The 26,799-nt window shown below is 34.1% G+C and overlaps 1 protein-coding gene and 1 non-coding gene across 2 annotated transcripts in view; both read right to left on the bottom strand.

The window, feature by feature from the left end:
* NCKAP5 (NCK associated protein 5) overlaps positions 1-26,799 on the bottom strand; it is a 564,957-nt gene that overhangs the window by 349,930 nt on the left and 188,228 nt on the right. The gene's annotated exons all lie outside the window — the stretch shown is intronic.
* LOC126009976 (small nucleolar RNA SNORA21) lies at positions 950-1,084 on the bottom strand. Its single transcript, XR_007496123.1, has one exon. It is a non-coding gene; the product is annotated as a small nucleolar RNA SNORA21 (small nucleolar RNA).

Raw genomic sequence — 26,799 nt, 5'->3', positions numbered from 1 at the left:
TAATTGAATAAAATCGTATCACATATCAATAATAATTACCTTCAGTGATAGTTTACTACTAATACAAAATCTCAAAATAAATTATTTACATTAATAACAAAATGTAAATTTTTACCTGATAAATATTTTTAAAAATCTAAAATTTTGGGCTGGAGAGATAGCATGGAGGTAAGGTATTTGCCTTGCATGCAGGACTGTGATTCGAATCCCGGCATCCCATATGGTCCCATGAGCCTGCCAGGAGCGATTTCTGAACATAGAGCCAGGAGTAACCCCTGAACACTACCGGGTGTGACCCAAATCCAAAAAAAAAAATCTAAAATTTTCTGGACAGAGAAGTGATAAAAGGAAGAATTGATAAATTTAAAAACAGAAACCCTATTGTACATTGTACATTTTATTATTTTCTTTCCAGGGAACTTGGTACATGTAATGGAAGGATTCTTTTATTTTTTTGTTTTTTGGTGATCACTTGTGGTGGGATTTAGGGGATCATATGGGAGTACCAGAGATTAAACTTTGAGTTTACCATATATATATACATATATATGTATATATATATATATATATTTCAATCAAAGTTTTGATGTAGATTTGCTATGATTATAGGAAAAAGTAAATGCAATTATTTCTATATTTGTCTATCCTGGCCCCACCTCTTTCTATAGTTTATATTTTAGAAATATCACTGAAACTTTTTTAAATAAATATTGGTGCTTTATTTTACTTTTTTTTCATTTTTAATTTCTTTATTTAAGCTCCATGTTTACAAACATGTTTATAGTTGGGTTTCAGTCATAAAAGTATACCTCCCTTTACCAGTGCAACCTTCCTGCCACCAATGCCCCTCATCTCCCTCAATGAGGGATTAGTATTGACCTTTGTACCTGAAGATTGATCATGATGGTTAGACAGAGAGGGTTTCTAAATTGGTGCTTTATTTTTATTCCCTTGTGCACCACTGATTGAAACTGAACAACACAACACACTGCTGCTTCACCCAAAAATGATGTCTTTATTTTGCCCTTTCTTGATGTCTCAATGGGTCACTAGTAAATGGCCCAATGAGTGCTTTAAAAAGGGTATAAAATTAAAATGTTCTCTTGAGGGAAAAACCTGGGGAGAACAGATAAAAATCCCTTTTTAGAAAAAGCAGGGAAATTTAAAACACTTGGGAAGTTTGGGTTAAACACCTTTAAAATTAGCATTCCAACTAAATAATAGGTCAGATGCTCTGTACTAAAAATTCTCAACCTTTAACACTTTTGCACTTTGCTGGGAAAATTATTACACTTTTTAGTTCTTAGTTTCCCACATATTTTAAAAAGAAAGGGTTAGACCACATGCCCCTTCCAATACTAAATTTGAAGAATTCAATTCTTCAAGACAATTTTCAAAAATAAAATGTCAATATATTCAATGGTAACAGATTATAAGAGATGAGTAAAAGGACCTCTACATTTTGTAATAAGGTTGTTAGTGAGGACTTGAGAGCTATTTGACATAAGTGTGATGATGGTGCCCAAATTGTCAGTGGTTAAGCAAAAATTGAAAAGAGAAAATAGAGGCAATTTTCTTAGATGCTTATTTGAAAGTTTGGCTGGGAAATGAAGGACATATAATGGACAGTAGCCAAAGGGTATTGCAGAGACAAGTGGAAATCTTTTTCAAAATAGAGAACACAGAGCTGTTTGAAGAACTAAAGAGAAAAGAACTACCGAAGAAGGCAGTAAATGTAGAAACTTATGAATAGCCTAGCTCAAAGCATACAAGGATGAAGTACAATGATAGGAAAAAGTCAATGCTTTAAAAATGTAGTTCCCTGAAATTTGCCACTTTATAACTTAATTTCTTAGTTAACATTTATAACTCATTAGTGCCAATTTTGAATTCTTAAAAGGAAGATCTTTTCACTAATATATCAGCAACATTCAACTTTGAGGTTTGATTTTTTTTAATCAAAGTGGATTACAAATTTTTCACAGTAATATCTTAGGTACATAGTGATATTGAATCAGGGGCGTTCCCACCACCAATGTTGAATTTTTAAAGCAAGAATTTGAATGTAAGTGGCTATTTTGAGTCAGTTGATAAATACCAGCAGAGAGAGCATAGCACAAAGTATATGAAGCTGACTCCTTAGGAAACTCAGGCAAACAGACCAAATCATCCTTTCTGGGAGTGAGTTTGGATACTTATGCACCAATTTATAAGAAGCATAGCTAAGGGCAGTTTCTAGGTAATCTATGTATGTTGTGGTGCTTCAAGCTGGCCAAAGGAAGTGAGATACTACCTACTTTTCACATAATGGTTCCTTCTTATCTTGACACTGATATGTGGAAGAAAAAGACTATCTGTCTCTATAGTTTCTTGGTATGGACAGAGAAATGGCAATATAATAAAGATACTTGGGACAGTTCTGATGGGTTACCTAAGTAAGTAAATCATGTGTATATGATGCTCAAACTAGTCATTAAAAGCATACTTCCTTATTCTGTTTTCTGAAACAAATCTAGAATGTGAAGTTATAAATCTATTCCTTTCTCTACTCCTTTCTTCTTATTCACTCACCAATGTGACAATTAAAGCATAATGTAACAATGATCAAGAAAAAATAAAGAAAAAATTATTGGACAAATAGTTAAAAAATGAACAAAATGAATAAAAAGAGATTTATGAAAGTTGGAAATTTAACTCTACTTTACTGACATATTACAATTCTGTTTCAAAACAGGACAGTAAAATTCTGTATACATGACAACATGACAATATTTTTTAATGTAAAGAACTGTATCATATTCAAAAATCTAAAGGAATTATTTCAGAAAAATGTTCATTTGCTACCAATTATATATGGGGAAAAACAATATTAAAACAGAATTCATAAAAATGGTTCTAAATAAGTTATACTTTCATGAAGCTCCAAGAGACAAATAAGAAAAGTAATTCATGTTCATTCTTGTGGATCCCAAATTGTAAGGAGAGTGAGATGATTTTAGACGTATATGTTTTTCTGTTTCATTTCTTTATAGGATTTAGTCATCAACAAATTCTATAAAATCTATAAAACCACTGTGTTATCATTTTGGCACTGGAAGACATTTTAAATGACCTCTGCTCTGCTCCATGAGGCAGCCATAAACCAACCCATTCAGAAGAGCTCCTAAGGGCACAACAACAGAAAGCATCTCCTGGGAGCACATCAACAGAGGTGAACTGTTTCCACCCACCACAGCAGAGCCAAAGGAGCTTGGCTTCACTTCATAGTTACACACATCTTCTAGCCAATGTACCCTAGCACAACACATAGAAAATACCACACTACAAACATGACAATGGAGAAACAGTGCAGGCCAACACCATGCATAGAGAATAAAAATGGCAGCTCTGGTGATTTAAAAAGTGCCAATGATCTATTTAACCTCTATGATAAGGAGTTTAGAGAAGAAATAGAAAGGATCCTTATAGAATTCAAAGAGAGCATAGATCAAGCTGAACAAACCACAAATAGCTAAAATAACCCTTAGGAAAAAGGTTATCACTTTCCCCAACTTTAGCTAAAATAACCCTTAGGAAAAAGGTTATCACTTTCCCCAACTTTAAATTGTACTACAAAGACATTAAAACAGCATGGTATTAGAATAAATACAGACTCTGAGATCAATAGATTAGACTTGAGTATTCAGAAAATGTTCCTCAGACATAAAATCAGTTAATTTTTGATAAAGAAGAAAGAAACACAAAATCAATCAAGGAAAGCCTCTCAACAAGTGGTGCTGGCTAGCCATATGCAAAATAGTGAACTTTAACCTTCATCTATTTATTGCACTGCTATTGACAATAGCCAGAATATGTAAACAACCCAGATGCCCTTCAAGAGATGAGTGGCTAAACCATGATACATATACACAATGGAATACTAGGCAGCCATCAGGAAAAATGAAGTCATAAAATTTTCTTATACATGGTTGGACATGGAAACTATTATACTGAGTGAAATAAGTCAGAGGGAGAGAGATAGACACAGAATAATATTACTCATCTGTAGGATTTAAGAAAAATAAAAGACATTATGGTATTAATATCCAGAAAAAATAGATGAGAGCTGGAAGGACCAACCCATGATTTGAAGCTTTTCAAGAGTGGTGAGTTCAATTAGAGAAACAACTACACTAACCACTATCATGAGATGATAGTGAGTGAGATAAATAAAATGCCTATCTCAAATATCAGCGGGGGTGGGACAGGAGGGATTTAGTGGGCATTGGTGGTGGGAAGGTTGCACTGTAGAAGGGGTGTGATTTTTTATAACTGAAATCCAACTACAAACATGATTATCATCCTGGTACTAAAATAAATATATTATTTTTAAAAATGTATATAATCTTGTAAGAAGAAATGGGAGATACTAGAAAAAAGATACTTATGGTCATTGGCTGGAAGAACTAAATTGTCAAACTGAACATTGTACATAATACATTATACCTATTTAAAAAAATGACTTTATCCTTCAAACTGAACATTACTTTAAGCACTAACCAGGAAATGTCCACATAAAGCAAGGAAGGGAAGGTAATTTAAATAGTTTAAATAGAGAATACTTCAGATGGGGAGAAAAATGAACCTGGATGAATGCATGCAGCTATACCAAAAGTCAAAGAACTGACTATTTCAACTGTGTGAAAGGAAAGAAAGGGAAGTAGGCATATCTTTGTTCTGAAGTAACTCTCCAAGTCAATGTGGGGATAGTACAGAAAGATTAATAAAGATGCAGAATAATGGTCTAAGCAGGACTTGACTGAGTTATGATTAAAATGATCATCTCACTAAATGAGACCTCATAGCTTTTAAATCATCCTATAATTTTCATTCTTTAGTATGCAGTCCCTCCAACAATGAATAATAGTGAATATTTTATTAAAACTTTGTCCAAAGGGTGGTACACCAGCCACTAATAGCAGAGTCAATGTAATAGGGAGAAGGGAGATTGTTAGAGCATAGCTTGTTTAAAATTCTTGGTTGGCTGAATTTTTCAAAGAATCACAATATATGAGAGTGATGCCAAGATTCTTTAATTTACAGAAAGCTGCAGGTAAGTATAATCTATAATAAATTTTATGAGACACTGGACAAAAACATTTGATTCCATTTTTAATTAATATGTAAAATAAATAATAACCTATTGGAAAATATAGAGAAAGGCTATTCATTTATATTAGATATTAGATCTAATCCAAGAAAATCAGAATATATTTACTCCAGTTTTCTAAATCCTATTTCAGTAATCTAAGACCAATTTTAAACTACAGAAGAAACTATTTTAGCATGACGAGAGACCACTGGGAACAAAATATTTCATTTCAGTTTGAGATTCCAGTACTTACATATTAAAATTGTTCCTTTTCATGGATAGACAATAGTCTGTGACTACTTTCAGTGGTTTCTCTAACAAGGGGCACTGAAGTGCCTTAATTTAGGTTCTATTTGAATAACAAGGAAGGGAAAAATTGCTGTCCTGCTTGGAAACCTTCTCAATTTAAAAATAATGTTTGTTCCTTTTCTAAATGTGAAATAGGTCAGTGCTTTAAAGAAAAGAGGAAAATTTCAACTGGTTATCTCAATGGGCTCACAATTTATATAGACCCATTGGGTAAGTGATTGTCAATAGTTTATGCAAAGGCATATTCTCAATCAACTATTGATTTTGACTTACACATGTTGTTAAGGGATTAATAAATTATTGTGCATTCAGGACTATGTAGAAAAATTGTAGTATCCCAAATTAGGATGGAGGAAGGAAATGATGGAGGGCATTTCTTGAGGTTTATCTTTGTGTTATCATTGTGATTTAATTATATTTTGGGTGGTAATACAGACCCATTCTCATCAAATTTTAGATTAATTTAAAACAATTTAAAACATTTTTTCCTATACATTAACCCAACTGAGTGATTTTAATCAAAGTCACAAAACTTCTCTGTCCTTCAGTTTCTTCGTTAGTAAAGAAGTGGCCAGAAAGAAACTGTTTTAAAGGTCTATTCTAAATTTGCATTCCAATGATTTAGATCATTGGTTAAAAACTCTGCTTGAGAAATGTATTTATAGTGCTCTTGATTTCAATATAAAATTAAATAGTTTAACCATGTCTAGAAAGTATCTTGCCTAATAAAATTTTGGTGGTTCTTTACCATTGTTAGTTTGTCTTTCTTCCTCAAAACAGCATTTCTCTTATTTTGTTATTCATTTTTTGAGTGTTGATATCAAACTTAACAATTCTTTTTTTATTTTATACATTCCAATTCAATTTTAAGTACTTTCTGAAGGGCTTTGCATTTGGGGGCAATATTTTCAAATTTTCCTAGTGTCAAGCCTTTAGAACATTTTAAAAAATATATTTTTTACCTTTGAGAAAAGACACAAAGCCTATCTGTAGATACTGATGTATGCTGATGATAACAATAGTTATACTCCTTTCTGATTCTATTCTTTCCTAAAAAGACATACCTCTGTCTTTGAGCACTGCTCAGAAATGAAGCCTATCTCAAGCACATGAGACTTTTGTAACTTGAATGTGATGAAATTAGATCACAGGAATGTAAAGAAACACCCAACTTTATAAAGTTAGTCAACTGTGAATTTAATTTAAATTGTCTCACTTTGAATATCCAATTGTGATTTAAATTTTCTTTTTGGTTTATGTAAAAATATGAAAATGTAGAGGCTTGGCATAGAACAGAATATGCTGAAGCACTTGTCTTGCAGGAATTAAAAATTAAATTTAATCCCTGATACTTTAGGTTTCCCTAAATACTGCCACAGTGTTCTTGGTGATCCCAGCAACACTGGACCTAAGCAGCACAGTATCTCTGGGCCCAAGTATTGAACTATTTGGGGCCTAATACCTGAAATGAATATCATCATAAGTAGTCCCTGAGCACTGCATGGAAGGAGCCTCCCACCAAACATATAGTTATAATTTTGATATGATCACAAAAGATAAAGATTGAGAGTCATTCGTTAGCTGAATAAATTCTTTTCAGCTCTCAGACATCATAATTAGTAGCTTCTAAAACTTGAAGCGATAGCACAACAGCAGGGCATTTACTTTGAACACAGCCTACCTAGTACTTTACCCCAGGTTCAATTCCCAGCATCCCATATGGTCTTCTGAGCCTGCCGGGAGCTAATTCTGAGTGCAGATCCATTAGTAACCCCTGAACACTGCTGCATGTGGCCCAGAAACCAAAAAAAAATTGTCTAAGAAAAATTATAGTATGTTATTACTATCCAGAAATAATAGAGATGAAGGCCAGGAGGATTAGTCTATGGTAGGAAGTATGTCATAAAGAGTGGTGAATGCAGTTAGGACTAAGAAGGGCCCACTATTATACTGATACTTGGAAATCATCACTCTGGATCAGAAGTGGGTACTAAAAGGTGATAAAGTGATATGCATGATAACACTTCAGTACCAATATTGCAAATCCTTGTGTCTAAAAGGAAAATGAGAGGGGAGAGGAAGAGAGAGAGATGGCACTGGTGAAAGGTGTTGGACTTTGTATGACACTAATTCATGAACAACTCTGTAACTGTGTATCTCATGATGACTCAATTAAGGAATATATATATGTACATATATATTTGTCTAATATCAAAGTAAACTTAACTTCATACTAACGCAAGGGAGAGAAAAGAAAAAATATTTTGAATCCCCTTTACATGCAAGATGTTTTGATAGGCTATTAAGCAACCTGTTTAACAATAAGCAGTAAAGCTGTGATTTAAATGCAGTTCTCATTTCAAATGTCATGCTCTTTTCATGGATTCAGTTACCTCTTTAGGACTTTCCCATGCATCTTTAGACCTATCCTTAATGCTAATTAAATCTGAGAATCTGTGGTCTTTATTCAACCATGAACAATGCTGCTGGCAGCCTTTTGCCTATTTTCCCAGGCCATGACTCCACGGAGTGGGTGATTTTATCTGAGATGTCAGATCTGGACTCCGATGACTATCAGGGGAGTAGGTTTAACAAACCACCACCACTTCCACATTTAATGACGTTTCTATTAGCTCCAAACATAAGTGCAGACCATAATACAAGCTAAATGGAAATGTAGAGGCCAGCTGTCTGGCTGACAGGCATCCCTGTGAGCCCTGGTTGCTTCAGCTTCTGTGATTTATTTACTCATTTGTTTTCTGGTGATGGGGAGGGTGCACAGAATATATTGTCACTTTAGATAGCACTCCGGCAAATACCACAACAATGTTCCTAGAGATCACTAGCAGCTTTTGTTCAGCACCAGCATACTAAATTTTAAAGGGGAAAAATAAGTGTCAGATAAATCACAGGATTTTAAAAGAATACCCCAATTCGTTTGTGGTTTAACATTACTACTGACAGGCAAAACATATAAAACTCTTCTTTTTCATCCCTGGATCTGACTTACAAAGTGAACTAAGAACATAGTAAAATCTCCAGGATTAAATGTGGATGATGGATAAGAGAACAAAGTATTTTCTTTATGTTTCTAATATGAGTCCACAACCATGGGCATATCAATTCATATCTAATCCATATTATTTTTCACTCAAAGTACTGCTCAATATTGCCAACTATCTTCCATATTGGACAGTTTTGTGAAGTTACATTAATAAATTTTAAGATGATGCTTTTATTGCCCATTCCACCCATCAGCAACATCTATTTTCTTTTAAAAGAGAAAAGCTCAATTCCAAAAGCACTTTACATAAGGGAAAATTATACCATAGAATAGAAAGATATGCAAACATTAGATGTAATTTTCATTAAAGGTATACTTCGAGTGGCTAAACAATCTAAGAATATTAGCAATAAAAATGATGTAGCTGAGACTAGGGAGATAGTACAGTGGATAGGTCACTTGTCTTGCAATTAGTTAATCCTGGTTTAAATCCCAATACTACATATATCCTCCAGGCATCATCAGAATAACACCTAAACACAGGGAGAGGAGAAAGCCCTGAGTGCCACTGGATGAGTTCCTAAACAAACAAAAATTATGGTCAGAGGCTAACTGATGAAGATTGCAACCTGAGCAGAAAGAAACAAAAACATGTAAATGATGTAACACAGATAGGGAATTTCAATGGTTACATTTTATACTTAAATATACAGAGGTCAGTGAAAAATAAAAACAAAACAACTCAGAACCTAAATTCTGCATTTAAATTCAACCTCTTCATACCCTCTACACTTATCTTCGTTTTCTTCAAGAATTTTCAGAGAAGGGTATCAGGAAGCTTATAGAGAAAAATTGAGTTTATGGAAGGACTTTTTTGCCATCTCAATATGATTGATAATGTAGAAAGGAACCAATCAGAGGTAGACATATGACTACATTAATGATATCCTTCCTTGCTATTTTGTTTTTGTTTAGCGAGAACCAGACTACACTAATATGTTTTAGCTATCTTCAAAAATAATTTGTACATTCCAGGGAAATATAAAGCATATTTAAGCCACTTGTAATTTTTCTATTCCACTATACCCAGACTATTAGATGACTAAAGTGATCAATTGTTTCTTTCAGAAAATATTATTATTGCATGGTTACATATATTTTGGCAACTACTTGCAGTCAAGAATTACTATATATTCTAGTTTGCTAAAAATTAATATTAAATAGTTCACTAGGAGAAGGGAACTTGAAAATGTCAAATTCAGGAAAAATACATTATTTGTCAAGTCCTAACTATGATGCAAAAGATTAAGGAACAACAGTAACATTTTATCTATCACATTATTTTAAAATTAAATAATTGTATCACCATAAGATCCACAGTAACGAAATAGTTTATGATTGAATTCATTCATATAATGTCCAACACTGATCCCTTCACTAGTGTACATTTCCTACCAATAATGTTCCCTCCCCTCCTTTCTGCTCTCCCCACAGCATATCACCTCTATAGCAGATATTCTTCTCTCTCTACCTCTCTCTTTCACTCCCTCTCTTTCTCACTCCCTCTCTCTTTCTGTCTCTCTCCTCCATTTTCCATTTAGACATTGTGGTTTGCATATTGTTATCATGCATATCACTTTACCTTCTTTCAGCACCTAGTTTTTGTCCAGAGTGATCATTTTCAAGTCTCAGTATCATAGTGGTCCCTTCTCTGCCCGAACTTCACTCCCCTACTTTTTTTTTTTAATATAATTTTTATTTTGATCATAGTCCCCTACTTTTTACAGCAATTTTCCTATCATGGAACAGTCTTCCTGGCCCTTGTTTCTCTACTGTCTCTGGGTATTATTGTCATATTCCACAAATGAGTGATCAATCTGTCTATCCCTCTCCCTGACTCATTTAAGTCAGCATAATACTCTCCATATCCAACCAATGAAATTTCACGACTTTATTTTGTCAAATAGCTGCATAATGGAATATATCTATTATATTCTTATCACCACACCCTGCACAAAACAGAGGCACTCAGTGAATGTCTAATCTTGTTGAATACAATAGTGCTAAACAAGGAGCAAGGGCACTTAGTTTTACCAAAGGAAAAAACTATAGGTTTAAAGTTAAACTATTTAAAACATTTTAAATACTTTCAAATGGACGCTATTTTGAAGCAAGTACTCTAATGTCAGTAAGGACTGAAAGAATGTTTGCATAAAAAATAAACGGCATTTAAAATTGATGTCTACTTCTAGAAAATGAGGCTTGGTATGCTTACTCTTTGAAAGACCACCATATGCCCGCATTTCCCTCCCCATCCAGAAACACAACAAAAGTTTTAAGTCATTAAGTTGCCTGTCCCAAGATGCCCTGAGAATTTCTGGAGCCTTACAGGCCCACTCCTAATCAGGGTATTATCTTCCTCCCTCCTTCTGCTTCCTGGGGTTACCTAAAAGAAAATCTCTAATGAGGTGCATTAGTTGTACTTTTGGAAGTCAAGAGATGGATTATCTAGTTAATTCTCTTCAGGGATTTTGTCAGCAAAGAGAATGCTGATCTATTTGAACCTAAATAGAATTTAAGGCTAAAGCAAGAATGAAGTTTTTTTTTTTTTCCTAGAAAAATTTCCATAATACCTACTCTCTCTAGTTAGACAAAATCAATGAAGGGAGCAAACCTCAGTTTTTTTTTTAGGATTTTACTCAGAAAATAATGCCAGAAATATTTTTCTGGTGTGATTTTTAATAGAAAAAATTATTGTTACCCCAAATTCCTGAAAGTAGCAGGAAACAATCACTTGATGTACTACTTCTTTGTAATGGCATGGGATATATATTCTGACCAATTACTCATCATCACTGTAGGAGCTAAAAAGGTAAAAGAGTTGTTTGGAAAGACACCTATAGTTCTTATCTTGGTAAGAAAGAGAAGGGAATTCAATTTAGCAAGAAATAGAAGTAAATAAAAAAAGAAATAATTACTAAAGTGAAGCCTCATTCCCCACCCTTTCTCCCTAGGTAACTTGACCTTACCTTGGAAAAGGTAGATAAAGCCTTTGACCCAGGGGATTCAGGCCCTTTTTGGGTCTCTGCCCTTTTGGTCTTTGACCAGCATGGAGGTTTAAGGGAAGATGGCTGAAATGAGTTAAGATGCAGGGCTAGCAAAGAATGGCTGTGCTTAAAAGGTTATGATATAGGCCACACACATGTGAATAGGGCATGAATAAAGTTGATGCTTCCTGATGCCTATCTCTGGATGAGTCTGATTCCGCGGTCACCTAAACCTGGGACCCGCCAGCTGGATGGGGGTTGCAGAACCACGTGGCCTGGGGTGGCAGAGAAAGATCTCACCATCCATTCACCTCAATCCACCTCCATCGTTAATTATTTAATGCAACACTAAAGGCAATTCAAGCAAATATATGTACGTATATTTGAAATGCAATATAAATTTGCATCAAACATTCGAGTAACGACCAAAGTGTATGCAAAACTTCTGCTTTTTTAATTAAAAAATAGGCAGTTTTTGTTTTACTGAGAAAATTCTGCCAGAGGTATTGTTCCCACAAGTAATCTACATCTATGGCCCTTCAAAGAAAAAGAAAAGTTCTAAGTCACAGGGATGGAAGAGAACATAAAATCAGCTCCTGACCTGGATTTGCCTTCTATTTTTGCCACCAATAGGCAGCATGGCTTTAGAAGTGTCTTCATTGCCTATGGCATTGTTTTTCAAGCAAAATAAGGTTGGTTGATATTTGGGATAAGTTTCTTTTTCTGAGCACCTAAAACGTGCTAAGAATCTATCTTTCTCTACCTAATCAGACTTTTGTTTGTCAAACTACAATTCTTCCTGAAGAAAAGTATGGATACTAGGAGCTAGCCCCCTTCAAAAAAGCATCATGAACATAAATGGCTGGTAACATATCTGAATTCTTAACTATCCTTCCAAAATATAATATTACCCAAGCACTTCCCAGCAGCTCTGATATCCAAGATAACAGACTGAGGCAGGCCGGAAGGGCCCCAAATAGCAATGAATTATTGAGGTAGCAAGAAATTCTTGAGAGGTAGTAAAAGTTCTGGGGATGTCATAAATCCAAGAGAAGGAATTGGAGAAGTCAGTTTGTCACTGATAACAGTATCACCAGTCACCACTGTAGCCCAGAAGCCTGGAACCCTTCCTAGAGAAGTTCCAGCAGGAACACAGGCCAGGAATAGAATATCAAAAGAAATTGAAATTACCGGCCAACACTTCCCACTGGCAACCACACTAGTAATCACTTAGCAATGTACCCTCACTTATGCAAAAATCCCCATGAGGGGCAGCTTAAAAGAAACACAATGAAAGTCAACTTTTATGAACAAAGTAGTGAAAAAATAAAGCACAAATGCATGTTGCTAGCCCACACACAGTGTCTGCATGTATATGTTATCCATGTCTCCACTGTTGGGATCTACACTTTCATACTTAACTCTGGGATAGGCACTAGATTTCTCAGTCTTTGAAGAAGCCCATTTTCTCCCTGAGCAGATTGCTTTCTCTCTGATTCTCTTCCTTCCTTTTCTCAGGACTTCCAAATAAAACTAGTTTTAACTTTACTACTCTTCCCTTCTTGAAATTCTTTGTGGGCCACCATGTGGTCTCTTTTTGAGAATATTTCATGTGCATAGGAGAAGAATGCATGTTTGGCTTTTGAGGACAATATATATATATATATATATATATATATATATATACACATACATACATACATACATATATATATACACATATATATGTACAGGGATTTTTGTTTCATATATATATCTTCTAACACCCTCTTTTTTACCATTTTTTCAAAACTATATTTTATTGTGTGCTTTAGCTTGGTTGATCTATCAAGAGGTAATAAGAGTGGTTTTGAAGTCTCCAACTAATATTGTGTTGCTATCAATGCATATCTCCTACCAGGGGTCTTCAAACTACGGCCCGCAGGCCACATATTGTATTTGTTCCCGTTTTGTTTCTTCACTTCAAAATAAGATATATGCAGTGTGCATAGGAATTTGTTCATAGTTTTTATTTTCACTATAGTCCGGTCCTTCAACGGTCTGAGGGACAGTGAACTGGCCCCCTGTTTAAAAAGTTTGAGGACCACTGTTAGTCTATTAGCAGATGTTTTATGTATTTTTCTGGCCCTTTATTGGGTGCATATATGTTATTTCATCCTGATAATATTCCTGGATTGTTAAGAAATAACATTCTCTGTCTCATAAGGCTCATTTTTGAGCCTGAAGTCCTTGTGTGATATTAGTTTGATATTTCTGAAGGTTGTCTTCCAACCTTTGACTTTTGAATTTTGCTCTGACTATTCAACTGTGTTTCTTGCAGAAAGCAGAAGATTGAATTCAATTATCTAATCTAATTTTGTTACACTGTCTTTCTTTGGTGCATTTTATCCACTGGCATTCAGAGATTGTCATGGAATTTTGTGCCATCTTTTTATAGAAGCTTAGTGTGTTATGGGGGTTGTATTGTCTTAAGGTATCCTCTTTGGTTTTGAGTTATGAAGTTGTTGAGATATTGTATCATGCCTTCAAATATGAATGAGAGTCTGCTGTATCAAGTATTCTTGTTAAGATGTTCATTTTCTTGCCTTTTCCCCCCACTATATCCCAACACTGCATTTGGGTCTGGAGGTTTCATTTGGTAAATCTGCTATGATTCTTAAATTAATCTATTTGTATATAATTTCATGCTTTGATATTGCTGCATTCAGTACTCTGCATTGGTGGTTTTCATCATTCTGACTAGGAGTTATCATGGAGTATTTTTATTTTTTCCGGAATGTGAATGCCCTCCAGTTCTGGGAACTTCTCAGCAATGATAACTTTGTCTGATACTTCTTCATAGGACTTTTCTTCCTGGTCCTCTAAGATGCTGATATTTCTTATGTTGTTTCTCTTAAATTCATCCCAAAGTTCTCATCAATTATTCATTTATTTAAAGACTCCTTTTCATTTTATGCTGTTTTCTGTATGTATGATATAGGTCATTTTCAAGCTCATTGAATTTTGTCCGCAGAAGCTGTTATTCTGATGGTGAGGTCGTCCACTACGTTTTTCATTTCACATACCAAGTTTTTTCAGTATTGTAATTTCTGTTTAAATTGTTTTTATTTCTGCTTCCATATCCTCTCAAGAGTCTTATTAGCTGTTCATACCATGGTTTCTTTGAATTCCTTCAACATCTTTATCAATATTGTTTCTAAAATTCTTATTAAAGAGTTAAATAAGTCTCAGGTCTCCCTAGTAATAAACTCACTAAAAGCCCCTGAACTGAATGTGACTAGGATTAAGATCCCAGGGAACTAAAAGATTAAATAAATCTTCAAACATTGCTCAGCTTTTAAATGACTTAGTCAGGATCTGAAACCAGTCTGTTGGCCTTTCAAGGATTTAAGCTTATCCATAATCCTATAATTTTTCATTAGAATACCCATAATCATTTACTGCCTCTCACTGAAGCACCCATAATCCTGTTGTAGGTCACTGAGATTCTCATAATCTTCTGCTACACCTCACCTGAATATCCATCCTCAGCTGCTGTATGGATCACACTGAGATACCTAATCCTCTCTATCTCTTATGTGTGTACTCATAGGACCAAAAGATTTTTCATTTCTCTAACTTTTACTATATTTTTATTAATTCAGTTACTTACAGCTGATGTTGAGTACTGTGGAATAATCAGGAAAAATATATGCACTGGAATCTAATGTACAGCAGTGTTGACTTTCCATCCAGTGCTGCAAATTGAATTTAATTGTGAAGAAATTTTTTTGCCCCCAAGGATTGGCAGTGTACATGGAGAATGGGGTTTGGTCCATACTTGACTGTTCAGGGTTACTCCTGGTTCTGAGCTCAAAGGTCAAACTTTGAGGTGCTCAGATAAGCATATGTGGTACCGATTATATCTGTGAAGCTATAAAAAAAAAAACCTTATACTTCAGATCAACTGAATCAGAATCACTAGGATACTGAATATAGTCTATAATTAATTTATTAAACTCTCTAGATGCTACTAAGCCAAATTTGAGCATTATTGGTATGATACTAATGGTTATTAGCATTGTTTATTATGTCATTGAATGAACCTTAGAAAGTCAACTGTCCCAATGAAACTCAGTCTCTTAATGTGTAAAGTATAAGATACTTTTCTGCTCTTTTTATTTTGAAATATTAATAAGCTCAACAAAGAAGATGTAAAGCTGAAAATTATAAAACAATTATCATTGCAGCAATTCTATATATGGCTTTTCAATGATTATCTTCAAACAAATAGGAGGGTAAAAGGTAATAAATTCATAAAATATATAGTAATAACTGCACTGACAAATACCTTGACAAAGATTATTGGAACTGATCACTCTGATTAATAACTGAGTTCTGAAAGAGGATTAAGAGATATGCATGGCACCCCACCACAAACTAAGATGTCAAAAAGGAAACAGTAAATGAGAGACATAAAGCACAATGACTGCCCTAGAAACAAGCAGGGAATGGAAGGGAAAGAGGGGATGTTGGTGCCAGAAGTTGCACTGGTGAAAGACTGCACATTCTGTGACTAAAACCCAACTATGAATATTTCTGTGACCACAGTGCTTAAATAAATAAAGAAATAATTTTTTTAAAAAAGAACCTTAAAATATATGTTGTTTAGTAAATAAAATTTAGAGATTGTGAGAGAATAATTACATTGTTTTCATATCATCACAAATAGATGGCAGAAGTCTACTAATTCATACTAAGTTATAAACTTTGAATCAAAAGGTATTAGATTGTGGAGAAGAAAATTTTACAAATAAAGTATATTTTAAAGCATATATGTTAATGTGGAGCCAGAGTGGTGGCACGGAGCGGTAAGGCATCTGCCTTGTCTGCCTTAGCCTAGGATGGACCAAGGTTCGACCCCCCAGTGTCCCATATGGTTCCCCAAGCCAGGAGCGATTTCTGAGCATATAGCCAGGAGCAACCCCTGATTGTCACTAAGTGTGGCCTCAAAACAAACAAACAAAAAATAAAACATATGTTAAGCTGTATATAAAATAGTGACATTATTATGAGTGATGCTCTATTGTTGACTGTTCCTTTAAACATATAAGGAAAGTATACAACTACAGGTCAATGATCTTGCTCCAAAGTTTTCTTTAACTGTGTCCATTGGGAAGACTAAAATTCCATAGTAAAACTAAACTTCAGACAGTTGATCAGGGATTTTACTTCTGATAATACCAGGCAAAGATCTGTTTCCTGGGGGAATGAGAAAAAGGATGGTAAAGAAGAGCAACAGTCTCTCTGTTTGGGGCATTTATGGCAGAAAGAAAAGCATAGAAAGGATGGTTGTAATTATTAAGTTGCATGTGCTAGTATTCTCTTCATTTTTCACAACTTATATAACTACCTCTATATTTTGGTACACTGGTTCAAGAGTAAAACTCATCTATGCACAAATAGCAGAAAGACTTCTAAAATACTTCGTAAGATTAGTTTTCTGTATCCTTTCCTCCTAATTTCATCTTCTAAATTTCAATTCCCTGAGAAAGTTGATAGAGTAAAGCCTTCAGAATTAGCTGGTTTACACTAACATGGGAATGGCTTTCCCTTAAGTATTTATCAACTTGATTCTTTTTAACTTGGGATGATACTTGAATAGATATAATTTTAGAAAACCATATCTTAGAATGGGGGTCTGCAAGGGACAGTTTTTAATGGAAGAAAAGATACCACAAGATACCAGTCTGTTTTAAAAACCATAACCTTGGAAGCAGCAACAACTTGCTTTCATGGCAGGGTTCCTGCATCACCACCTATCAATCAGATGAAACTAGAAGATACTCCATGACACCCTGACTTAGACATAGGATCTGTGGAAAATCCAAGGTCTCTAATTACAGAAGTCTCACTGCGACAGCTATAATTAAGTTTTACTGGAACCACAAAAAAAAAACTTTGGGGTAAGACAAATTAGTATTCCCAGAGCCTATAGTTGGTCTTATGGCAGGATGCTTCATGGGTAGGTTCTCCATGTTTATAGGCCTTTCTAATTTTCCAAAATTTTGCTGCACATATGCAAAAACAAAAATCAAAACTACACAAACAAAAATGGACACATATACCCTATTTTTCTTTTGTTTTCTACTTTTTAAAATCTTTTTTTTTTATCTTTTAAATCCTGCTATTTTCAGAAAACCTTGGGACTTGGATTACTTTGTTTTACCTCATATTTCTGCATTTTTCTATAAAATTAAGAAAAAAAAAAAAGAAAAGTAAAAGGATAGGGGATCAAGGGCCATGTGGTCTCAGGTGCTTTGGTGGAGAAAGAAAGAACAGAAGTAAATATCCAAGCCAAAGTCAGTGACAATAGAATCAAGAGACCTAAACATTAACAATCAAAATTTAAATGAGCCTGTTATACTTGCAGACCAGGAGACAAAGGGTGTTGGTATAGAAGAATGCACTCTGGGATTTTTGGTGGAGGGAGGTCCACACTGGTGGTGGGAATGGCCCTGATTCACAGTATACCTTAAATTCAACTATGAAGGGCATTGTAAATCACAATGATTTCAATAAAATAAAATTAAAAGGAAAACATAACAAAACCATAACCTGAGATCAGTACACAAGTCATGCCCATCTAGATCCTAATCTCATAATTTCTCCATTACTTAACATTAAAACTTTCAATAGCTTCTTTAAAGGGAATCTCCAATTTAGGGTAGAAGAGGAGAAGAGGAAGAGCTTGTCTTGGTAATGAAAAACAAACAATTAAGGATAGAACAGGAAGATACTAGTGCTGCTGCTGCTGCTGCTGCTGCTGCTACTACTACTACAACTATTACTATTACTACAACTGCTGCTGCTGCTTTGCTTCTACTATTTACCATTTATTACTATCTGACATGGGAAATGCATGATAGCATATATTATTCAATTGTTAGATGACAGCATGGCTGGGGAAGTACTTTGGCAATGGCAGCCTTTTCACTTATCTTTTTTATGTCCAGTGGAGGAGAGAAAAAGTGAGACAAGTTGATGGAGCTTTCCAAAATGAAAACAATTACTGAGAAAAAAAATGAACTCTTACTCTAGGTCTATGTGATCTTGAATTTTTATTATTTTATATTTAAATTTACCTTCATAAACCACTATTTCTTACATGTATGGTGTATGGGAAGTCAGTGCTACTGAGAGTTTGCAGCAATTTATTTTATGAATAATAGCTTCTCTTTTCTCATTATTTCTTTCTGTTATCTTAAATGAAAATTTACTTAGTAAAAAGAATACATATTTCAAAATACATACTGCACTCTATTAATGGGTGACTAGAATATTTTCTGGGATAGAGGGAAAAGGTTTTTGGCCATGTCCACCTTTCAAAATACAAGGAGTTTACAATGCCAGTGCATGAACAGCAAACCCTAAACTTTCAGACACTAACACATGTGACCAAAATTTTAAATAACCTAAGTTTATAAAAGCTCTTCTTCCAGGCAGTAAGAAAATTGTTTGTGGGAAGGAAAACAATTATTCCACTGACCTTCTCCATTCCCCTACTCCTGGTATACAAAGCTTCCTAGTGAATTTTCTTCATACACTCTGCCTCACTAAACTGAGCTAAGTAGAAGAGACCTTCAAGGTGGTGGGATTCACAGATACAGATTAAATATAGCATAGAAAACCTTGGGGAAGATTTGTAACCATCCCAAGATACAGGTTCCACTTCTGGAGACTATGGAATTGTTCTAGGTTAGTACACAGGCAATACAAAATTTAATATTACAATTGAGTCACAGGACACTTTCTTCTCGCAGATTATTGGTTCTCTGTAACCTACAAACTGCTTTTACAGAACTCAGGTATATGCTTCAATTCTACTAATACTTATGGTCTGTCAATTATGTCTGTCAGACCAATTAACACATGACTCCTGCTAAAAGGCAGATAGCAGACCCCTTGATGACTTTTAGCCAGGTGATTTTCCACTCACCCTTCTCCTGTGATTCTTCTTCATTGCCATGCTGTGTGCACGGTGCAAACAAAATCAATAAGGACAAAAAAAAATCCTCAAAGGTTACTGTATAGCAGAGATCTCAGTAATGAAACTATATATTTTTTAGCAGGCACTTTCCACTTCTTTCTTAACTATTTCCTAGTTCCAAACTTGTACTTTATTCTTCCCATGAACTATTTTATCTCCATCTCATAAAGGATTGATAAGCTAAGTTTGGGGGGAAAAAAAAAGAAAATGATGTTTGTAGACTCAGGTAACTTAAGAAATAAGATCAAAGTTCAAAGCCAGATATCATTTTTATATCTTCTGTTCAAATCCATTTGTTTTCTAAGACGAAGAAACGGATAAACATCGTTAATAAACGGAAATGACCAAAGTATTTACCCAAGCTGAATACCTACTAAACTCTATCATCTTTTGGATTCTATCCACAGAACCTCCTGACCTGAGACTCTTACTAGATATTCTTATAATCAAGTCTGATACTCTTCTGAGAGAAGTTACTCATGTGTACTGGTAATAACCAGCACACCTACCTAAAAAGAAGATGCTTTTTCAGGTCACTATTTTATTCACAGGTTACATTTTGTTTTAGGAGAGAGATTATGTTTTGTTTTTCTTTGGTAAGAGTTCAGTTTCGGTTCAAAAAAATCTGTCTGAAAATATATATCCATGTTTGAGCAAAAAGTTTAGAAAAAAAATTGAGACTCATAAACTTAAGTTCTAATTCATTATATCAGGACAAAATGGATAATCACTGAAGTGAGTGATATTATTTAAATATCATCTATTTATTGCAAAGTATTTAATAGACCTTTGGAAATATAGAAGGAATGCTCATTAGAATCACTATGCAAGCCAGAAAATAGATGCTTTAATATAAATTATTAGAAAAAGTTCTAAAATTTTGGAGAGTATTTATGCAGGACATAAAATAACAGTAATCATTATAAAATGATTTTTAAATAAATCTATTTGTATGAAAATTAATGTTTTTCTTGTCTCAGATACTCTGAAATTGTTGAAAAAATACTGCCTCTTTATTTTAAATATACCAGTAAAATATGTTCTTTAAAATTAAGGAAGAAACTTACTTTCTCAAGGAACAGTTTCCAGCCTTTAAAGTTGACACAATACAAAAATACTCCATTTTTTTATTACCTATTCTGGCAGCTATTCAAAGTTCAGAGGAATTCAAAGAAAGGGCCAGTTTCTTAAATATGACTCAAAGATACTTGAGACTTCTTGAGATTACAGGCCACAATCATAAATGTTAGTACACAAAAAATGTATTTTACATTAATATTGTGCATTATAATATTTAAGTATCTATGAAAAACTGACCATTTTATTAAGATGCAGTATATTTAGGAGTGTTAAGAATAGGTGGGACCAAAGAGAGCACAGTAGATAGGGCATTTATCTTGCATATGGCTGATCAGGGTCTGATCCCTGACATCTTATATTTCCCCAAACCTGCCAGAAGTAATTTCTGGTAATAACACCTGACAGCCATTGGATGTCTCCCCCCAAAATAATCTCTATAGGTACATACAATACACAATAGACTGAATTGCATACATTGAGTTTTTAACTACACTTCAAACCCATCATTTGGGTGCAGAGTGACATGTGTTATGAAACACGAATTTCATCTTCTTTTGAAACAATCATGTCATCTGTGTATACTGGTTTGCATTATTGAGTCATTTAAATTTGCTGCAATTAAACTGAGACTGATGTTTTTAAATCACGGAGATGTTCTATCTGTTCCCCACACACTCCATATAACGTTCTATGGCATTAAACTATTTGTAGAATGCTATAATATGGCTTTCAAAAACAAGTTTGTTATTCCTTCAATAAATAAGAAAATAACTTTTGTTCATATTATATTAACACATGTTAAATGTTTTAAATTTACCTGTCTAATTATAATATATATTTTAATATATACCAAAGTTTAATTTGGTAACTGTAGGTATGTGGCTTCTTATCCCTCATCTATCCCAAGCCTGTTTATAAAAATGAGAAAAAACATGACAGCAAAGTGTAGGAAACTGTCTGATATCATAAGTCTTCTAATTGGCATAAACTATTAACATATATAGGGTTTTTTCCATGTTTATTTTCTCTATATGTTTTTTTTTCTATTTATACATGCACTTTACCATACATATACTTTTGAAATGAGTTAATTAATGTTGAATTAATTCATACTCCAAAAAAGAAAAATTTAGTGGAAGTGTACCACAACAAAGATCAAGGCAACAAAAAAGAAGAACTGATCCAGACAACTGAGTTTTGGGGTGGATTGGAAAGGGAAATTATTAAGGTCTTTTGGGCAACAAGTTGAGTAGTGAGGTGTGTGGTGTTGGAACTACGTTCAGGAGAAATCATCATTAGTAGTATATAAATCAGAATTTCAATCAGTATAAAAATTAAATAAAATAATTATGCTGGAAAAAAAGATGAAGTGTGTATCACCTTCAATAAAGAAGCCCTGGTGATTACTACAGAAATAAGAGGAATATTAGTGGGGTAATCTATCATTATTGAGGTAGTACTTCATTTCCTAGTCAAATTGTATTTCCACATTCTGACACATCAAGCTGAAGAAATGATATCCTTTCCAACCATGCACAGCACTCCATTATGCTATTTCAAGTCTATTGATTTCACTCATTTCCTATCTAAACTGAAATGGTGATGTGGGTGCGAAGATATAACTTGATAAATGGATAACATTCAAATATATAAAGAGGGTGAAGTTAGTACAGTTTATTGTCATGTCCCCCAGGATATCCAAGAGGACCATATGTAAAAAAATAATGTTAGTAAGGAACCATGGCATAAGGTTAGAGGGTCAAGTGATAGGAGAGTAAAGGGCCATAGAAAACAGAGGAAGCAGGTCAGATGGGAACTAAGGTTTGCAAAAGCTTGAGAATGACTGATAGAAAGAAAAAAAACATAAGGGAAATGATTTTTATTTCTTCCATATTCAGATTCTTCTACATACAATATGTTTTATACCTTTGATTTCCCTCTAATAAAATGAATCAATGCTAATTGCTATATATGGCACTTTACCTTTATATAATGACATTTTTCTTACTCATGTGCTTGAAGGTAAGAAGGAATATGGCAGGTAAAAAACATTAAGTGGTTTATTAGCTCATCATATTTTACTGATATATATTTATTGAGAATAAACATTCAAAGATGCCTACATTCTCATCTGTGAAACCCAAGAATATGTTCCTTTACCTCACAGAAGAAACTGCACATATAATCAAATGAATGATTACAAAATGGTAAAATTATCCCAGATTATTTGATTTACAGAATAGATGGGACACACTAAAATTAAAAAATGTGATGGGCTAAGATACTGGAGTAGTGTATAATGGAAGAAACATCACAAACCCAAGAAAGGTAATCTGAAGAAGGTAAAGGACTGAGTCAGTCTTAAAAACTCCACAAAGTATAAAGCATTATCATTGTCATGGGGTTTAGACTTTAAACTTCAGAATTTAAGAATACATTCATTATGTTCTCTACCACTAATTTCATTAGATCAGGAATAAAAAATCTAATATATCAAGGACAGCTGGTGAAAAGGATATGAATGAAATATCTGCCATTATACATCATCAAAGTAATTAAATTTAAAAAATGTTATATCATTTCACATTAGTGAGATTGGTACAAAGAATCAATGTTGTCATCAATATAGGGAAAAGAAGCTAGCTCTTCATTTGCTGGTAGAGGGAATCTAGAATTGTTTACCCTTTTTGGAAAACATTGCAGACATATCCAAAAAACATGGAATAGATCTCCTATATGAACCAATATTTCCGATACATGGCATTTATCCCAAGGGCCTACCTATTGTCATTGCAGCCAATTCAAATTGCCAAAAACATACAAACAACCCCGGTGTCCATGAACAAATGACAGGACAAAGCAGCTATGATACAAGAAAATATTTAAGAAAATATGAAGTAACTTAATTTTCTGCAACAAAGAAGCATCTGAAGAATATGATGATGAGTGAAGTATGTCAGAGAAAAAGGACAGAAAATGATCTCAGTCATATGAAAGTATAAAGAAATATCATAGGGGAATAAAAAATGCCCCCAAATAACAAAAATTATGGAAGAGGGAGTGAGAAGGGGAACACACTGGCTAATAGTGAAGAAAAGAGGATGTGTTAATAGAAAGTTTTATATATTAAATTATACTATTAGCAGTTTTGCAAACCATGCTGCTTAATTTATTTTCATTTTCAAAATATTTTAAAAAGAAAATGAAGGAAAAATCTGACAATTATGACAAGCAAATAAATGAATAGTAAATGAATTCATAACTCTCCAGATAGGAATAAGAAAGACCTACATTAATGTCTACATAAAAGGACTCCACAGAAGTTCATACTAACTCAGGCTCCATCAATTAATCTGTTCAAAATGCATCTGAATAGAGAGCTAACATTGACAGAGGTTTAATTTCCTTCTAGACTACTGCCAGGCTGTGCATTCTTGGGCAACTACTTAATTAACAGGATCTATCTAAAATGGAACTAGTGATAGGATGACAAGCACATAGTGTACATTTGAATTGTGCTGAATAAGCTACAGTCAACTAAGACTCTATAGGAACCTGAGCGAGGTATTTTTAAAACTAAGAACAATATCACCAAAAACATGCATGAAACTTACAATGCAAACTTTTTATTAAATCAAGTCAAGGAATAAAAAACTGCAAAACTTGCTAATTGAAATATTCACTGACTGTGAAGGTCAACTTCAGTATGAATGCTACCACTCAGTCCTTTGAGAGAATTCGTGTTAAATTATGCAAGTTATAAATTATGCAAGTAACAAGTTATGAGAGTTCTTTAGGAATAGACTCATTGAACAAAAAATAACCATCCTTTAAAGTACTCAAAGCAATTATCATGGACCTAGAACATGCAAAACTATCACTGTGCTGTTGTCACATAGTAAAAAAACAAAAGACTCAGAGTAAACAATCACAATGAAAAATGACAGAAACTCCAGCTTTTCCATAGTTTCTAAATCTTACATGGGCTTCAGGATACTGTAAGAGATAGTTGCACTGGAAAATCAGTATCCTGAAGCCCATGTAAGATTTAAAAAATTAAATTAATTTTAAATTAATTTAAAAATTAGCAAGGTGGCGCTAGAGGTAAGGTGTCTGCCTTGCAAGCGCTAGCCAAGGAAGGATCACAGTTCGATCCCCTGGCGTCCCATCTGGTCCCCCCCGCAAGCCAGGGGCAATTTCTGAGTGCTTAGCCAGGAGTAACCCCTAAGCATCAAATGGGTGTGGCCCGAAAAAAACAAAACAAAAAAACAAAAAAAGAAAAGAAAGAAAAAGATTTAGAAAATCAGTGAGGTATGCTAATGGAATCCCATATTATAAGCAATAAATTTTCCAACTCTTACCTGAAGCACTTCCAAATGTCATTTACTATATGTTCTACTAGTACCACCACCCACATTTCACAGAGACTATTTACTACTATGATTCACAGTTACAATATTGAAAATTGTGAAATTAAGGGAAACTCCCTGAAACTAGTGAGACCATTGTTTTTAACTCTAATTTAATTTCTAAAATCCCCAGGGAACAAACTGTGACTAGTTCATCTTAAAACTCATGAAATGTGGGAATGTTGCACTGGTGAAGGGGTGGGGATGGTGTTCTTTTTATGACTGAAACCCAACCAGGAACATGTTTTTAATCTTAGTGCTTAAATAAAGGTATTTAAAAATAAAAATAAAACAAGTTAAAACTTATGAAATATTTAGCAAATAGATAAATGAACTTTATGGACTATATGACTCATGTTTCTTCATTTTCCATATAATGAGGTTGAGATCAATGACTGAAAATACCTTCTATGTAGATTTGCTTCAAGTTAATAACTACCTTCAACAAGGGAAGAATAAATAGCTTTAAAACACTTCTTAAAATGTGCATACATATTTCTAAATCACTTCCAATTCCACATATTCCTATGGTAATACTGTCGAAGTGCCTGCACAATAGTCTTGGCTGATAACTTGTAGAGATTAGAAAAGAATGATCAAAAGGAAACAAGAACCTGGATGAAATAGAGCCTCAGCAAGAAGAGCATGAAAAGTAAGGGAGCCATGCTGAATTATTTAGTTCTAATTGGAGTCTGGTGTTACTTTCAAGGGAGAACAAATGACTAACATTTCAGGTTCATGTGGCTCTTGTAGGCTGCAAAGAGCCACTTAAAAAAGAATCAAATCCCATTAAAAATATAGATATCTTTACTCTCTACCAATACAGATATAAACCTATGCATTAAGGACTAGGGAAACATAAGTCCTTATTATCACCTTAGGCAACTACACATAGGAAAAGCTTAGGATATTCTATAGGTAAACATCTGCATTGACTGGAGGAAATTCTTAACCTTTCTTTAGAAATATATTTCAAATGATTTTAATATCTCCTTCGTGGAGATAAATTTTATTTGCTTTAAGCAAACATGCCCACTCCCAGCACTATGGCACTTGGGGCAGAGGAGAGTAGTCCCATCTTAATAAAATAGTCCAATATATGGTTCAATAGTGAATTATTAAAGACATAGATCTTTTAAGCTTAGATCTTCCTCTACTTCTTCTTTTGTTTTGTTTTGTTTGTTTTGGGGCCATACCCAGTGACACTCAGGGGTTACTCCTGGCTCTGAGCTCAGACAACTCCTGGCTTGGAGGACTATATGGGACACAAAAGGGGGATCGAACCTTGAGGAGATTGAACCATGTCTGTCCTTGTGCAAGGTAAATGCCCTATAGCTGTGCCACTGCTTCAGCCCCCTTCATGTACTACTTAACTTTCTTTTGGTTTTGGTTTTTGGGCCACATCTGGTGATGCTCAGGGGTTACTGCTGACTATGTGCTCAGAAATCACTACTGGCTTGGGGAACCATATGGGATGCCAGATATCGAACCTCTGTCAGTCCTTGGTCAGCATCATGCAAGGCATACACCCTACTGCTGTGTCAATACTTTGATCCTTCTTCTTAAGTTCTTAACTTCTTAACTTTGTACAATTTCTTCCAATCTTCACAATAACAAATCAAGTTGTAGAGTCCTGAACCAGGATGTTTGGTATACTTATCAACTAGATTCTTGCTTTCCTTTTAAATCTCAAATTTTTTAGATAGCAAAACTTTAGTTTTCCTAGCAATTACTTAAATTATCTTCATGTTCTTTCCTTTTCAGTTTGTTTTAATATAGTATGTAATAAT

This window comes from Suncus etruscus, chromosome 5 (assembly GCF_024139225.1).
Source record: "Suncus etruscus isolate mSunEtr1 chromosome 5, mSunEtr1.pri.cur, whole genome shotgun sequence".
Lineage (NCBI taxonomy): Eukaryota > Metazoa > Chordata > Mammalia > Eulipotyphla > Soricidae > Suncus > Suncus etruscus.
Note: the sequence above shows the minus strand (reverse complement) of the source record. Positions and strands in the feature narration are given on the sequence as shown.